We start from the raw sequence: 18,068 nt of genomic DNA on the forward strand, positions 1-18,068 counted from the left end.
GTACCACAAAAAAAAAAAAAACAACTAGAGAAAGAAGAACATAGAAAACCCAAAGTCAGTAGAAGGAAAGGAATCATAAAGATCAGAGCAGAAATAAATGAAATAGAAACAAAGAAAACAATAGCAAAGATCAATAAAATTAAAACCCAGTTCTTTGAGAAGATAAACAAAATTGATAAACTCTTAACCAGACTCATCAAGAAAAAAAGGGAGAGGAGGCATATCAATAAAATTAGAAATGAAAAAGGAGAAATCACAACTGACACTGAAGAAATATAAAGGATTATAAGAGACTACTGAAAACAACTATATGCCAATAAAATGGACAACCATGAAGAAATGGACAAATTCTTGGAAAGGTACAATTTTCCAAGCCTGCACCAGGAAGAATTAGAAAATATAAACAGACCTATCACAAGTAATGAAATTGAAACCGTAATTAAAAATCTTCCAACAAACAAAAGTCCAGGACTAGATGGCTTCACAGGAGAATTCATTCAAACATTTAGAGAAGAGTTAACACCGATCATTCTCAAAATCTTCCAAAAAACTGCAGTGGGAGAAACACACCGGAATTCATTCTATGAAGCCACCACCATCCTGATACCAAAACCAGAAAAATATATCACAAAAAAAGAAAATTCTAGACCAATATCACTGATGAACATAGATGCAAAAATCCTCAACAAAATACTAGCAAACAGAATCCAACAGCACATTAAAAGGATCATATACCATGCTCAAGTGGGATTTATACCAGGGATACAAGGATCCTTCAGTATATGCAAATCAATCAAAGTGACACACCACATTAACAAATTAAGTAATTAAAAACCACATGATCATCTCAGTAGATGCAGAAAAAGCTTCTGACAAAATTCAACACCAATTTATGATAAAAACTCTCCAGAAAACGGGCATAGAAGGAACGTACCTCAACATAATAAAGGCCACATAAGACAAACCCACAGCAAGCATCATACTCAATGGTGAAAAAGCATTTCCACAAGGATGTCCAGTCTCACCACTCTTATTCAACATAGTTTTGGAAGTCCTAGCCACAGCAATCAGAGAAGGAAAAGAAATAAAAGGAATACAAATTGGAAAAGAAGAAGTAAAACTGTCACTGTTTGCCAATGACATGATACTATACATAGAAAATCCTAAAGATGCCACCAGAAAACTACTAGAACTAATCAATGAATTTGGTAAGGTTGCAGGATACAAAATTAATGCACAGAAATCTCTGGCATTCCTGTACACCAACAATGAAAAATAAGAAAGAGAAATTAAGGAAATACTCCCATTTACCACTGCAACAAAAAGAATAAAATACCTAGGAATAAACCTGCCTAAGGAGATGAAAGACTTGTACTCAGAAAACAATAAAACACTGTTGAAAGAAATCAAAGATGACATAAACAGATGGAGAAATATACCATGTACTTGGATTGGAAGAATCAATATTGTGAAAATGACTATACTACCCAAAGCAACCTACAGATTCAACGCAATCCCTATCAAACTACCAATGGCATTCTTCACAGAATTAGAACAAAAAATTTTACAATTCGTATGGAAACACAAAAGACCCTGAATAATCAAAGCAATCTTGGGAAACAAAAATGGAGTTGGAGGAATCAGGCTCCCTGACTTCAATCTATACCACAAAGCTACAGCAATCAAGAGAGTATGGCACAAAAACAGAAATATAGATCAATGGTACAGGATAGAAAGCCCAGAGATAAAACCACATAAATATGGGCACCTAATTTACAACAAAGGAGGCAAGAACATACAATGGAGAAAACACAGCCTCTTCAATAAGTGGTGCTGGGAATACTGGACAGCTACATGGAAAAGAATGAAATTAGAACACTCCCTAACACCATACACAAAAATAAACTCCAAATGGATTAAAGACTTAAATGTAAGACCAGACACTATAAAATTCTTACTGGAAAACATAGGAGAAACACTCTTTGACATAAACCACAGCAAGATCTTTTTTGACCCACCTCCTAGAATAAAGGAAATAAAAACAAAAATAAACAAATGGCACTTAATTAAACTAAAAAGCTTTTGCACAGCAAAGGAAACCATAAACAAGATGAAAAGACAACCCTCAGAATGGGAAACCTTAAACTAGATGAAAATACAACCCTCAGAATGGGAGAAAATATTTGCAAATGAAACAACAGACAAAGGATTAATCTCCAAAATATACAAACAGCTCATGGAGCTCAATACCAAAAAAAGCAAACAATCCAGTTAAAAAATGGGAGGAAGACCTAAATAGACATTTCACCAAGGAAGACATACAGATGACCAAGAGGCACGTGAAAAGATGCTCAACATCAGTAATTAGAGAAATGCAAATCAAAACTACAAGAGGTATCACCTCACACCAGTCAGAATGGCCATCATCAAAAATCTAGAAACAGTAAATGCTGGAAATGGTGTGGTGAAAAGGAAACCCTTTTGCACTGTTGGTGGGAATGTAAGTTGATAAAACCATGATGGAAAACAGTATGGAGGTTCCTTAAAAAACTAAAAATACAACTACCATATGACCCAGCAATCCCACTACTGGGCATATACCCTGAAAAAACCATAATTCAAAAAGAGTCATGTGCCACAATGATCACAACAGCTCTATTTACAATAGCCAGGACATGGAAGCAACCTAAATGTCCATCGACAGATGAATGGATAAAGAAGATGCGGTATGGATATACAATGGAATATTACTCAGCCATAAAAAGAAATGAAATTGAGTTATTTGTAGTGAGGTGGATGGACCTAGAGTCTGCCATACAGAGTGAAGTAAGTCAGAAAGAGAAAAACAAATACCGTATGCTAATGCATATATATGGAATCTAAAAAAAAAAAAAAAATAGTACTGATGAACCTAGTTGCAGGGCAGGAATAAAGAGGTAGACATAGAGAATGGACTTGAGGACACGGGGTGGGAGGGTGAAGCTGGGGCAAAGTGAGAGTAGTGTCGGCATATATACACTACTGAATGTAAAATAGTTGGCTGGTGGGAAGCAGCAGCATAGCACAGGGAGATCAGCTTCGTGCTTTGCAATGACCTAGAGGGGTGGGATAGCGAGGATGGGAGGGAGGCTCAAGAGGGAGGGGATATGGGGACATGTGTATGCATATGGCTGATTCGCTTTGTTGTGCAACAGGAACACAGTATTGTGAAGCAATTATACTCCAATAAAGATCTATTTTAAAAAAAAGAGAGAATGTTACAAATGTCAAGGTCAAATAATAAATGAATAAATAAAGCTGTAGAAGAATATCACTATCAGAGACCATTATTATACACTTGATTCCTCCAAGGCAGTCAAAAGGCAGCTACCATCTAATTAAAGATGTTTAAAACTGGAAGGGACCTTCTCTATCACCTTGAAAACGTCTTCAGTGCCTCAGCAAGTTAAATAAATGGCTCTCAATTACACAAACTTTTTGGTAACAAAAAAAAGTCTAGGGTATCCCTGGTGGCGCAATGGTTGAGACTCCACCTGCCAATGGCAGGGGACACGGGTTCGTGCCCCGGTCCAGGAAGATCCCACGTGCCGAGCGGCTGGGCCCGTGAGCCATGGCCACTAAGCCTGCGCGCCCGGAGCCTGTGCTCCGCAACAGGAGAGGCCACAACGGTGAGAGGCCCACATACCGCAAAAAAAAAAAAAAAAAAACCTAATCATTTAAACGTTCTTTCAACTGCACCACTCAATATGATGGTAATACGGAGGCCTGGAGAAGTTTTCTAGGTAATCCATATATAAAATCCACTCTGGACTCCACTGTCTCTTGAACTTTGGCTTGTTGCCCAAATCATCCTCGGAGTTCTTTGGGGAAAACTTGGTTTTGTGTTCTGACTCCTACACTTCTTGGTTGTGGATCATGGGCTGATCCCTTACCCTTTCAAACCTCAGTTTAATCATTTGTAAAGTAGGGAAAATCACAAAAGCACCTTGTAGGATCATTTTAAGGATTTCATGAGATAAAGTACATAAAGCATTTCACAAATTGAAAAGAAAAAAAAAAAAGTAGAGGAAAGGGAATAGAGCAGAAGGAATACCTACAGACATAACTGGTGAGAATTTTCCAAAACTGGCAAAGACTTCAATCCATACTTTCAAAAAGCTCTACAACACCTAAGAAAGAAAAGTATAAAGAAAACATGCATAGGTATAGTATAGTTAAATGCTAGAAAAGAGACAAAGAAAAATAATCATAAAAATGGCAGAGGGAAAACAAGACGCATTACATTTAAAGGAGCAGAGTATAAAAGGACGGCTGGCTTCTCAACAGAAATGGTCAAAACAGAAGGTAGTGAAATGACATCTTTAAAGTGTGGAGAAAAACAAACAAACAAACATGGTAAGGTAGAATTTTATGCTCATAGGAAATATCCTGTTAAAATAAAGGTAAAATAAGAGGTTATCAGACAAAAGCTGCCTTCCAAGAAATACTAAAGAGAGATTTTAGGCAGCAGGAACTATCCTACGTGGGAGCATGACATTTCAGAAAGCAATTAAGAGAAATAGAATGAGTAAATAAGAGTATAGATTTTAAAAGTCAAAATGTATAAATAAATGTGATTTTAAATGAATTTTTAAATTACTAGAAAAATAGCATATTAAAAATCTGTAACTAAACTAAAAGAAACAAAGAGGAATAAAAGAATAAATAATAGAATGAAACAAACAAAAAAAAAAACAAAATGTAGATATAAGCCAAAGTACAGTAAATAGAAATGGACTAAAGACTCCATTTAACAGACAAAGAATTTCAGACTGATTTTTTTAAATGCCAGATATATGGTGTTTACAAGAGATGAGATCTAAATATTAGATACACAGAAAGGTTGAAAATAAAAGAATGGAAACAGAAAGATCTTTTATTAATATAAGGTACATTAGATTTTAAAGACAAGGCAAGAAAGTATCAGTAGATATTGAGTGGCATTTTGTAATAAAAGAATCAATTCAAGAGAAATATAACAGTCCCAGAAAATTACACCAAATATACATTTTATTTAATAATTAAGAGGTACTTGTTGATCTTATGAGATGTGGTGGCTGAAGAAACCAGGATGCTGAGAATTTAGAGAGGAATGAAAGTGAATAGGGACAGGGAGTGTAGATTATGCTTTCAGTGTTTGGATGAGAAGGAAAAGAAAAAAAATAATTCAGGAGTTACCAAAAAATAAAGGTCTCATAAGATGACAGAGACTTGAATGTAAGTTAAACTTACAACATGAAAGACTGAAACATTTTGGAAAAAATACTGCTATTGAACAACACACTGCTCATTTGTGTTTCACTGGGTGCTAAGAGTAGGTTTGTGTCATAGCAGAGACCTGATGAAGGTCCTGCCTTTCCCACTTATACTTGATATGACCTTGGACAACTCACTTATCCTCTGAGCCTCTATTTCTCCTTTTGTAAAATGAACATATTAATACTGACCTTATAGGGTCATTGTGAGAAGTAAATATAATTTTTACAGGAAAGTGATTTATAAATGAAGCATGTTATGAACATAATACATTACAAGATAAATGCTGCTTACAAATCTAAAAAAAGACACAGTAAAGACCAATTTAGAAACTCTATTACCTTTAGAATTTAAGAAAACTCTAACTTTTGCATACACACTTCAGATAATATCTATATTTTCTTACTGTCTGGGTGCTTTGTCTATAAAATGTGAGTACTACTTGGTGCTTAAGTATTTCCAAGAGTCCCTTGTGTCCAACTTTTTGCATTCCTTGGTGTGCCTGGGACCCCAGAGTCTTCACCAAGCAAATTCTATCTCTAGCCATTGTGATTTGCTTGTTAATTAGAGCCATTTAGTCTGGAAAACCCATGAGTTCTGATAAGGGAGTTCTTGAGCTTCCACAGCAAGATAACCAAACAAAACAGTGTCTGCAGAAACAGATTCCTATTTAACACTACTTTGTCACAGAACATAACAGGAGATATCCCAACTATATTTCAATAGATAAACAGGAGCCACGCAAGCAATGCAGTAGGGAAGTTGTGAGGCAGATACAGTTCTACTTTAGGACCCTGAAGTGACTTTCTGCAAGTTCTAAATCATCCTTCAACACCAGGATTAATTAAGGACTTTTCTCTAAATCTTTTCAGACCTTTATTTCCCAGCCCCTGCGACAACAATGTGAGGTTTATTTTGTATAATAAATTTCTTATTCCATAATACTCATAGTGATTCTGCATCTATGATTGAACCCCAAGTGATGAAGTGAAATAGTGGTCGGTAAAGACAAAAAGGGTTTGATTTTGGTTTTTTTTAATTGTAAAAAATAATCCTGCCAGTCTATGCAGACAAAAAAGAAAAAGACATTTTAAAATGCCTCTAACACAAATGTGCTGGTGAGGGCTGACCCTATTTCCACAACCTGCAGCAAGAGTACAAATGGAAGTCCCCATGCTATATTAATAAGTATATATTGATTATAAGTTGAGCTAAAACTTCCAGGTAAAATATTTTCTATTTTCTTACCCTGAAAAGTTATAACTTAATATAAGCACAAAGTTATGGATTTATGTGTCTTAAATACCAAACTAAATAATTTTTAGTCATTCTAGTTATTAGACAAGTTTTTATTAATTTCAATTTGAAGAAACTTTGCATAGGCAGTAGTAACTAAAATTGTCAATAAAATTCTTAAAGCAATAGTTATATTCAGAACTAAATACTGAATTTTACATATCACATTCAAACATCATAACGGGAACACACAATAAACTGTCCTTATGCATAAAACACTACAAAATATTTCAGTTTCTTCACATAAATCACCATTCCTAAAATCATAATTTTTACTGTCTTTAAAAGCAGTAACTAGATTGCTACTGCAAATAGCAACATAAATTGTAGAGATCTGGCTAATGTTTTAAGAGAGTTGCATATATACAAATTTAATTTCGGTATGAATATTTTATAATGTAAAATTCAGCTTCCATGTGTAACTGTTGTAAATAGCAGGCTAATTTGTTTAAGTTTCTTAGTAGGATGGTGTGATGATTTATTTTATGTGTCAACTTGACTGGGCCATGGGGTGCCTAAATAAAAGGTCATTTCTGGGTATATCCATGAGGGTGTTTCAGATGAGATTAGCATTTAAATTGGTGGACTCAGTAAAAGTAGATTGCTCTTCCCAATGTGGATGGGCACCATCCAAATGTTGAGGGCCAAAAGAGAACAAAAATCAGAGGAAGGAATGATTAGTTCCCTTCCTACTTGCCTACTTGAGCTGGGACATAGCTCTTCTCTTGCCCTTGGATTGGAATTTACATTATCCGGTCCTCTGATTCTCAGGCCTTTAAATAGGACTGGAATTATACCACTGGCTTTCCTAGGTCTCCAGCTTGCAAGCAAACAGCAGATTGTGGGATTCCTCAATATCCATAATCACATGAGCTAACTCTTTTTTTTTGTTTGTTTTGTTTTTTACATCTTTATTAGAGTATAATTGCTTTACAATGGTGTGTTAGTTTCTGCTTTATAAATGATATAGCCTGTGTCTGACCAAAGTTCTAGTCAAGAAAAATAGAAAAGTCAGATAAAATAAAAAGAGCTTCTGTTTATAGGCATCAGAGATCTGTGGAAACAAAAAGGACTAGAGAGGCTAAAATTCTGAAGAAGTAGGAATCCTGGAGGAGTAGCCAACAGATCTGTAGCCATTTCTGCCCTGGAATACTTGCTGGCTTGATGCAGTCAGTATCAATAGTAGAAACTTGGTTCAGACAAAGGGTCTCACTGAGGGACGGAAAGGCTGGCAGAACTTTGGTGGTCCCCTGGTTCTGCAGTGACAAAGAAAGTGAGACTTGAGAAGCTTTAAGCATAAAGAATGCATATCCCTCAAGAGACGTCAAACTCTAAAGGGGCTTTGAAACCTTACACACAAAGGAAGTTTATTATAAGCACTCCCTCCTGAGATTAGGAATGAAACGAGGATCACCATTTCTGCTCAATATTATACTGGAGGTTCAAGCAACTACAATAAAATAAGAAAAGGAAATGAAAGGTGCAAGTGTTGAAAAGAAGTAAAACTGTCATTATTCACATATGACTATTTTGTGATTATAGTAAATCAAAAGCATCTGTAGACAAACTATAAGGATAATTAATGATCATTACATACAAGGTCAATAAAAATTAATTGCACTTCTATATACCAGTTAATGTTAATGATATCAGTTAATGCTGTGTAAAAACCACCCCTAAAACTTATTGATTAAAAAACTACCTGTTCAGTTGCAATTCTGAACATCAACAGTTTGGTCTGGGATCAGCTGAGCAGCTCTCATTTCTCGGCCTGGCTTACTCATACTCTGTGGTCAGGTTCTGGGCCACTTAGGATTGGTTGGCTTGAGATGGCCGTAGCTAGGATGACTCAACTCTGCTCAAGATGTTTACTCAGCAGCAGCAGGCTATCTTGGACCTTTTCGTATGGACGCTAAGCATTACTAGAAAACCACTGAGCCAAAGCAAGTCACAAGACCATCTAGATTCCATGGGTGGAGGAACAGATGCCTCCTCTTGATGGAAAGAATTAAAGAATCATATTGTAAAGAATATGAATACAAAAAGGGGTCGAAAACTACGGTTATATATGTAATTAACCTATCACAATCATCAACAAAGAAATATAGAATTTACATAAAAGATTAAATATAACACCAAAGGTATCAAAACATTAAATACCAAACATCTGGACAAGATAGAGTAACAGAGAAAAAATTTTCCTTCCATTTGAAACAATGAATACATATATGAAGTGTTTTTTCTTTTTAATATTTATTTATTTATTTATTTTTGGCTGTGCCGGGTCTTAGTTGTGGCACGTGGACTCTTAGTTGCGGCATGCATGTGGGATCTAGTTCCCCGACCAGGGATCGAACCCAGGTCCCCTGTATTGGGAACGTGGATTCTTACCCGCTGGATCACCAGGAAAGTCCCAGATATCTGAACAGTTTTTAAAACAGTGGGCATGAGGCAATGAAGGACAGTGATCCCTGAGGGACAGGAAATGAACAAGAGCCCTACGATTGCTCTAACTCAATGCCTTAAGAAAGTACAGCGTAACAGCATGGGAAGAATCCAGGTAGTGCTCAGGAAACTCCATGAGTTAAGAAGATACAGTTGGAGGGCTTCCCTGGTGGCGCAGTGGTTGAGAGTCCGCCTGCCGATGCAGGGGACACAGGTTCGTGCCCCGGTCCGGGAAGATTCCACATGCCGCGGAGCGCCTGGGCCTGTGAGCCATGGCCACTGAGCCTGCATGTCCGGAGCCTGTGCTCCGCAACGGGAGAGGCCACAACAGTGAGAGGCCCGCGTACCGCAAAAAAAGAAGGTAGAGTTGGAAATTCAGGGAGACCAAGCAACAAGAGGAAAGAAGAGAGCTATCCAGAGAAAGAAACCTCAAGATCTTTAGAGGGTATCATTGTGTATTTAGCAGAATACTGATTAGCATGTGTATAAGGAAACTACCTGGGGCCAGGAAAAGAGCTACTCAAAAGGAGTAGATTGAGCAGTGCATAACTGACACAGGGTAAGAATAGTCCCTATCCCCACCAGCCAAACTAGAAAATCTCATAATTCATAATGACATTGTGCAGAGTGAAGGGTCTTAGTTGTCAGGAATGATTGGCCTTAGATTAAACTCAGTTCGGGTTTCAACTAATCAATCTTAAAAGAAAGACCTGAAAATATCAAACTGTTTCCAAGTAATTTAACCAGCATTACAGAACAAAACAACAATATTTATAGAAGTGCAAACACATCCAACACCAAACAAGGGTAAATTCACAGTGTCTGGCATCCAATCTAAAATTATAAGATGTTTAAAAAAGAAGGAAAATATAACCCATAATAACAGAAAAATCTACCAATTGAACTGAGTCAGAATTCAAATAGATATTAGAATTTGCTGATAAGAATATTAAAATACTTAATACAACTGTGTCACATATGCTCAAAAACTTTAGTTGAAATATGGAAAATATTAAAAAAGTCAAACTTGTAGAAATAAAACCATAACATCTTAGATGAACTATTTACTGGATGATATTAACAGCAGATTAGATATTACACAAGTATTTGTGAACCTGAACTCATAGAAATTTTCCAAATGAAATGCAGAGGTGGCAGAGAATGAAAGAAGAAGAACAAGGAGAGGGAGACAGGGGGAGGAGAGAGAAAGGGACAGGGAAAAGGAGAAGGAGAAGAAGAAGGAGAAAAAAGAGGAGGAGGAAGAGGAGAAAGAAAAGGAAAAGGAAAAAGCTTCACTGAGCTATAGAAAATGTCAAGGGGTCAATTATACATGTAATTAGAGTTCTCAAAATTGAGAAGCAAGTAGATGTGTTAGAGGAAAGGCAGGAAAATATTTTAATAAATAGTGGCTGAAATGTTTCCCTATCTGATGAACACTATAAACCATATCTAAGAAACTCAATGAGCCTTAAGCACACAAAATATAAAGAAAAACACAAGAAGACAAATCACAAACAAATTACTACAATATAATGATAAAGAGAAAAGCCTAAAAGTAGTCAGCGAAAAGATATATTACCTACAGAAGAATAAAAAATAATGGCAGCAGATTTCTTGTTGGAAAGAAAATATTTTGAAGACAGGAAATCAACATTTTTAAATGACTGGAGAGAGCAAGTGACCTAAAATTCTGTGTCTATTGAAAATAAGTTTCAAAAATTAAGGCAACGTGAAGGTTCTTTTAGACATATAATGATGAAAGAATTTATCACTAGCAGGTCCACACTACAGAAAACAGTAAAGGAAGTCTTTCTAGAAAGTAGACAATAATATTTGTCTTTCTCTGTCTGACTTACTTCACTCAGTATGATGATCTCTATATCCATATAATATTGCTTATATGTGGAATCTTTAAAAAAATCATAAAATGAACTTATTTACAAAACAGAAATAGAGTCACAGATGTAGAAAACAAATTTATGGTTACCGGGGGGAAACCTGGGGCAGGGGGAGGGATAAATTGGGAAATTGGGATTGATATATACATGCTACTATGTATAAAATAGATAACTAATAAGGACCTACTGTATAGCATAGGGAACTCTACTCAATACCCTGTAATGGCCTATATGGGAAAAGAATCTAAAAAAGAGTAGATGTATGTATATGTATAACTGATTCACTTTGCTGTACAGCAGAAACTAACACAACATTGTAAATCAACTACTCCAATAAAAATTTTAAATAAAGAAAGTGATACCAGATGAAAATATGGGTCTATACAAAAAATTGAAGAGCAGAAATGGTAATTACATGAGTAAATATATAAATCTTTTACAATTTAAATATACTTAAAATATAAATGTTTATAAAATATAATTGATTATGTAAACAATAATAATAATATAATGTGAGTTTTATAACATATTTAGAAGTAAAATATATAGCAATAGTACAAAGGCTGGGAAGAAAGAAACAGAAGTGTAATATGTAATATTCTTAGTGTATGTGAAGTGTTATAATACCATTTGAAGGTGGACGGTGATAAGGTTAAAATGTAACAATAAACACAAAACAACAACTAAATAGAAAAACAGATGGTTATGCTAATGATCCAACAAAGGAGATAAAATAAAACCATAAAAATATATTCAATCTATGAGAAGGAAGCAAAAAAGGAAAAAGGGAAAAAGAATAGATGGTACATTACACAACCGATAGAAAGCTGATAAGTTTAAACTTAGCTTTCTCAACAATTGCATTAAATATAAATGGTTTACACACACTTTTAAAAAGTCACAGATTGTCAGAATAGATAGAAAAGTAAGATCCAACTATATACAGCCTAAAATAAATACACTGTCAACACAGAGGTACAAATAGGTTAAAATTGAAAGGAAGAAACAAAATGTATTTTAATAATAATCAAAATAAAGCTAGAGTGACTATATTATAGCAAAGTAGATTTCAGAGCAAAAAATATGAACAGCAATAGAGAATCTCATTTTATAATGATAAAAAGGTAATTTATCAGAGAATATAACAATTTTTAACATACAGGAAGCAAAAAGTGATGGAACTGCAAGAAGAATTAGATAAGTTCACAATTATAGTCATAGATTTCAATTCTTTCTAATCAATAATGATAGAAAATGATAGAAAACTAAACAAAAAATCAGTAAGGATATAGAGATTTTAATAATACACTGTTGAGAGAGATTAAATCCTGAAAACGTAAAAACCCTGGAGGAAAACATAGGCAGTAATTTCCTTGACATTGATCTTGGCAATGATTTTTTGTATCTAACTCCAAAAGCTTAGGCAACAAAAGCAAAAATAGACAAGTGGGAATACAATCAAACTAAAAAGCTTGTGCACAGCAAAGGAAATCATTAATGAAATGAAAAGGCAAACTACTGAATGGGAGATTATATTTTCAAATCATATATCTGATTAAGGATTAACATCTGAAATATACAAATAATTCATACAACTCAGTAACAAAATACTGAACAATTCAATTAAAATTGGGCAGAAGAGTTGAATAGACATTTTCCAAACGGTACACAAAAAGATGCTGAACATCACTAATCATAAGGGAAATGTAAATCAAGATTACAATAAGATAACATCTCATACCTGTCAGAATGGCTCTCATAAAAAAGACAAGAAATGACAAGTGTTGGCAAGGATGTGAAAAAAAGGGAACCATTGTGCACTGTTGGTGGAAATATAAATTGATGCAGCCATCATGAAAAACAGTATGGAGCTTCCTAAAAAATAATAATAAAAAATAGAAGTACTGTGTGATCCAGCAATTCCATTTCTGGGTATTTATCCAAAGAACACAAAACACTAACTTGATAAGATATATGCACCCTCATGTTCACTGCAGCATTATTTACAATAGCCAAGGTAGAGAAATGACCTAAGTGTACATCAATAGATGAATGGATAAAGAAGATGTAAGATGTACATATACAATGGAATATTATTCAGCTAGAAAAAAGAAGGAAACCTTGTCATTTTCAACAACATGGATGGACTTTGAAGGCATTATGCTAAGTGAAGTAAGTCAGAGAAAGACAAATACCATATAATCTCACTTATATGTGGAATCTAAAAACAAAGCAAAACAAAACAAACAAAACAACCAACCTCATAGATACAGAGAACAAACTGGTGGTTGCCAGGGATGGTGTAGGGGGTAGGAGAAGGGGGTCAAAAGGTACAAACTTTAAATTCTAAAATAAGTCATGAGGATGTAATGTACAATATGGCAATCATAGTTTAAAATACTGTATTGCATATTTGAAAGTTGGGGTGACCTAGAGGGATGGGATATTGAAAGTTGCTAAGAGAGTAGATCTTAAAAGTTCTCATCACAAGAAAAAAAAATGGTAACTATGTATGGTGATGGATGTTAACTAGATTTGCTGTGGTGATCATTTTGCAATGTACACAAATATTGAATCATGTTGTATACTTGAAACTAATACACTGTTATAAGTCAACTATACCTCCATAAAAATATAATTAAAAAATGTGTTTTTGAAATGTGGCAGTTAAACAACAGATTCAATTTCAAAAAGAAAAAGACAAAAATATACATCATGTTCTTGGGTTGAAAGACTAAATGTAGTTAGGAATTGATCTAAAGGTTCAAACTGACCAATAGATTCAAATGCTTCTCAGGCAAAATCCCAGAAGGGTTTTTTTTGTAAAAATTAACATGCTAATTCTAAAATAAGCAGAAATGCAAAGGACCTAGAATAACCTGAACAACTTTAAAAGAAGAACAAAGTTGGAAAATTCATGCTACATTATTTGAAGATTTATTATGAAGCTGCAACAACTAAAGGTGCAATATAGGCATCAAGATAGATAAACAGATGACTTGAACACCACAGTGTCCAGAAATATGCCTGCTTATATATGGACAACGAATTTTTGACCAAGGTGCAAACTTAGTTCATTGGGAAATGATAATATCTTCAATAAAAGGTACTAAAATAATTGGATATTCATCTGCAAAAAAAAAAGTGAACTTTGATTCATATCACACCACATATCAAAATTAACTCAAAATTCATGGATCATAGTCCTAAATAAAGCTTAAAATTATAAAGCTTATAAGGGAAAACAGGAAAAAAATTTTGTGATCTTGTGTTGGACAAAGGGTTGTTATGACTCTAAAAGTACACTCTGTATAAGAAAAAAATGAAGTGGATTTTTTAAATTAAAAACTTCTGCTCTCTGAAAGACATTGTTAAGAGAATGAAAAGACAAGCTAGAGAGTAGGAGAAATATTTGCAGATCATATATCTGATAAAAAAATTTGTTTCAAAATATATATGGAACTCTCAAAACCCAATAATAAAAAAGCAAACAACCTGATTTTAAAACTGGGCAAAAATTTTACCAGCCATTTTCCAAAGAAGATATTTAATGGCAAATAAGTTAATAACATCATTAGTCAACAGAAAAATGCAAATAAAAATCAAAAGGATATTTTATGACACATCTGTATACCAACTATAGTGATGTATAGAAAGACTGACCATATCAAATGTTGGCTACAATGTGGAGGAACTAGGACTCTGATACTCTGGAGGTGTGAATGTAAAACAATATAACCACTTTCAAAAGCAGATTGGCTTTAAATGTTAAACACATACGTACTATATGATCCAGCCAAACACTCCTGAGTATTTTAAACACATATGTACTGTATGATCCAGCCATACACTCCTGAGTATTTGCCTAAGTGAAAAGAAAGCTTTCCGAGTGAAGGAAGTCAGAAAGAGAAAAACACATATCGTATGTTAACGCATATATGTGAAATCTAGAAAAATGGTACAGATGAACCTATTTGCAGGGCAGGAATAGAGACGCAAACGTAGAGAATGGGCGTGTGGACATGGTGGGGGTAAGGGGGCGTGGGATGAATTGGGAGACTGGGATTGACATATATACACTACCATGTTTAAAACAGATAACTAGTGGGAACCTGCTATATAGCACAGGGAGCTCAGCTTGGTGCTCTAGGGTGACCTAGAGGGATGGGATGGGGCCGGGGGGTGGGAGGAAGGTCCAAGTGGGAGGAGATGTATGTATACATATAGCTGATTCACTTCTTTGTACGGCAGAAACACAACATCGTAAAGCAACTATACCCCAATTTAAAATAAAATAAATGAAATAACAAGAAAGCTTTCGTGCACACAAAGACTTGTATCTGAATGCTCACAGCAATTTATTTGTAACAGCCAGAAAACTGGAAACAATATGATTGCACATCAACAATGTCCATGAACAATTTTGGATTGTTCATTTCTAGTATATAGAAACAAATTGAATTTTGTACATTAGTTTTGTACCCTGCAACCTTACCTAACTCATTTATTAGGTCTAGTAGATTTTTTGTATGGATTTTTAAAGATTTTTCTGCACACAAGATTAAATTAAAACCATAATGTGATACTACTATACACCACAAGAATGGCAAAAATAAAAGTAACAGAAAATAGCAGAAGTTGGGAAGGATAGAAGATAATAGCAACTCTTACAGAGTGCTCTAGAGGGTATAAATGAATACAACCACGGTGGAAAACTGAAACTAAACCTATGTATACCTTATTACCCAGAAATTCCACTCCTTAGTGTATACCCAACAGAAATAAATATATAGATTTACTAATAGACATGAACGAGTGTACATAGCAGCACTATTCAGTACTATTTCCAAACTGGAAATAACACAAATGTTCATCTACAATAGAGCATAAATAAATTGTGTTTTTTTCACACAATAAAATACTATACAGCAATGAATGAATTATAACTATATTCATCAATCTTTATGGATCTCACAAATATTGAGCAAAAAAAGTCTGGTCACAATAGAGTACTACAGGATCCTATTTACATGAAGTAATAGACGACAACAGTCTACAATGTTCGGTTAGCAATTCCTCTTGGCAGTGCTTGTGATTGGAAAATGCTTAATTACACAGGTATATTCACTTCGTGGTAACTCACTGGGCCTCACACTTGAGATTTATCCACTCAAATGCTTCCTACATTCCAAGGCATTGTGTATGTCTGATGTCAGCAGCTGTACATGCCACAAACCTCCCTGGCATTGGCATGCAATCACCTTTCATTTCAAGATCATAGGCAAAGAGATGTAGAAGGAGCATCCTTTTCTTTGGGGCCTAAATGATACTAGTCACAAGAGCAGATGTTTAGGGTTACAGGTCACAAGTGCCAGATCCCAAGGGACAGATGGCCAATCTGTTTTATATTCAATGAATTTCTGTGTTTGTGACATGCAGAGCTCTCTGAAACACAAGGCCCAGAGTAGGGGCTGCCCTTGCCTGGGTCTAAGGTGGTCCTGATCTGGTTAGAATTTAACTGGCATGCTTGGCCATGGACTAAGGTGCTTGTTTGCCTCTACTACCTTTTATCCATTGCTTCTAAATATTTCTCCCAGTTTTGAGGGTGTTTTTCTCATAAAATTCTCTTTTTTGGGACATACTGCCACCAGATTGTATCTAAGCATGTTTAAATTCCATTAAAAGACAAAAAAAAGGAGAGAGAGAAAATGATTTGGTCCCAAATAAACATGAACCTGGTTTGAGCCCATTGATCTGTCAGATTTGTTTTGATTAACTGTACCCCATTTTTGTACTCCTTATAATGTGTAAAAAGCTATAAACATCTAACCTGAGGTCTTTTAACAGGCCATGTTGATTTTAAGTGTCATATTCAGTACCCTATGGATGGAATTGGCTATACGTGGCTAATTCACTGCTAATTAGATGTGTCTGCAAAATGGAGTTTCTTATATCATGGTTATAAATTCACTAGAGGCTTGAGTATGGAGAAGTAACCTAAAGAAGGAAGCTATATTCAGAGAGGGGTATCACTAATTATCACTTCTGCAGGCAGGTGTTCACCCAGATCATCAGAGGAAAGCAGTGGAGGGCTTGCTTTGCTTTATACTGTATCTGTCAGCCAGCTGATAACACCCTGCTTCAGCTGCCCTCCAAGAGAGGAGACAGGCTTTTTCAAAGAAACTAGCAGCAGTTCTGTGTGCTTGACTGCAGCGTGCTCTGAGGAGTCTCCTGGGTAGCCCAGAGAGACCCGGCAGAACAACTGCTAGAATGAAAAACAAATGACTTAGGGTGAGGTGGATGGAGAAATAAAGAGGACGCAAAGATGGGAAATGAGAAAATTCATTTATCCTTGTATTACAGCAAGATGTTCTGTGAGCACTATACATTATTTCAAAGTAAAAGAGGAGAAAAATAAGTCTATGAACGGTATAATTGTGCACAGAATATATTAAACATTTTAAAAATCAATTTACAAGCATCCAAAAGTTCATGAGGAATTGAGAAAAAGTCCAAAAATAAGCTTGTCTGCCTAATCTAACTTCCTTCTATAACAGAGTAACAGGGCTGCTGAATCAATAGTTATAATTAGTTTGATGGCCCAAAGGGGACTGAACATAGTAAAGATGCAAAACATTGTCTTTGTTAAATCTCTAGTCCTAGGCCACTTGGCAAATGTCTCTAAAATGGATAAGACAGGAAAAAGACAGGGTTTAGATTACCTTGGGTGTATAAGAGGATTCTTGTGAGCAATGCTTGTGTCATCCTACAGGGGAAAAAGGGGTGGTATGCATTGATGAATCAAACTGAACTCCTCAAGAATGGCATGCCTGTTCCTCTTTCATATCTTTAGTAATCACTTAGATAAGGCTCAAGCATCAGACTCTTGAGTGCAAACTGGAGAGCTTTCCATCAAGTCTGTTACTCCTGTCGTTGGAAAATATATCTTCTCTCCTCCTCATACCCTTTACTTCCCAACATCACATATTTATTTGGTCATACTTTCAATGGAGTATGATATTTTAACAAGACTCCTTGATTGAAATGAGGCCAGGAAAACTCAGAAGAGACTGAAGGAAATAGAATGAAATAATCAAAGCTACATTTTAAATCAATCCCTTCTCTCCCTATAGG

The sequence above is a fragment of the Neophocaena asiaeorientalis genome, unplaced genomic scaffold (assembly GCF_003031525.2).
Source record: "Neophocaena asiaeorientalis asiaeorientalis breed wild unplaced genomic scaffold, Neophocaena_asiaeorientalis_V1.1 scaffold125, whole genome shotgun sequence".
Lineage (NCBI taxonomy): Eukaryota > Metazoa > Chordata > Mammalia > Artiodactyla > Phocoenidae > Neophocaena > Neophocaena asiaeorientalis.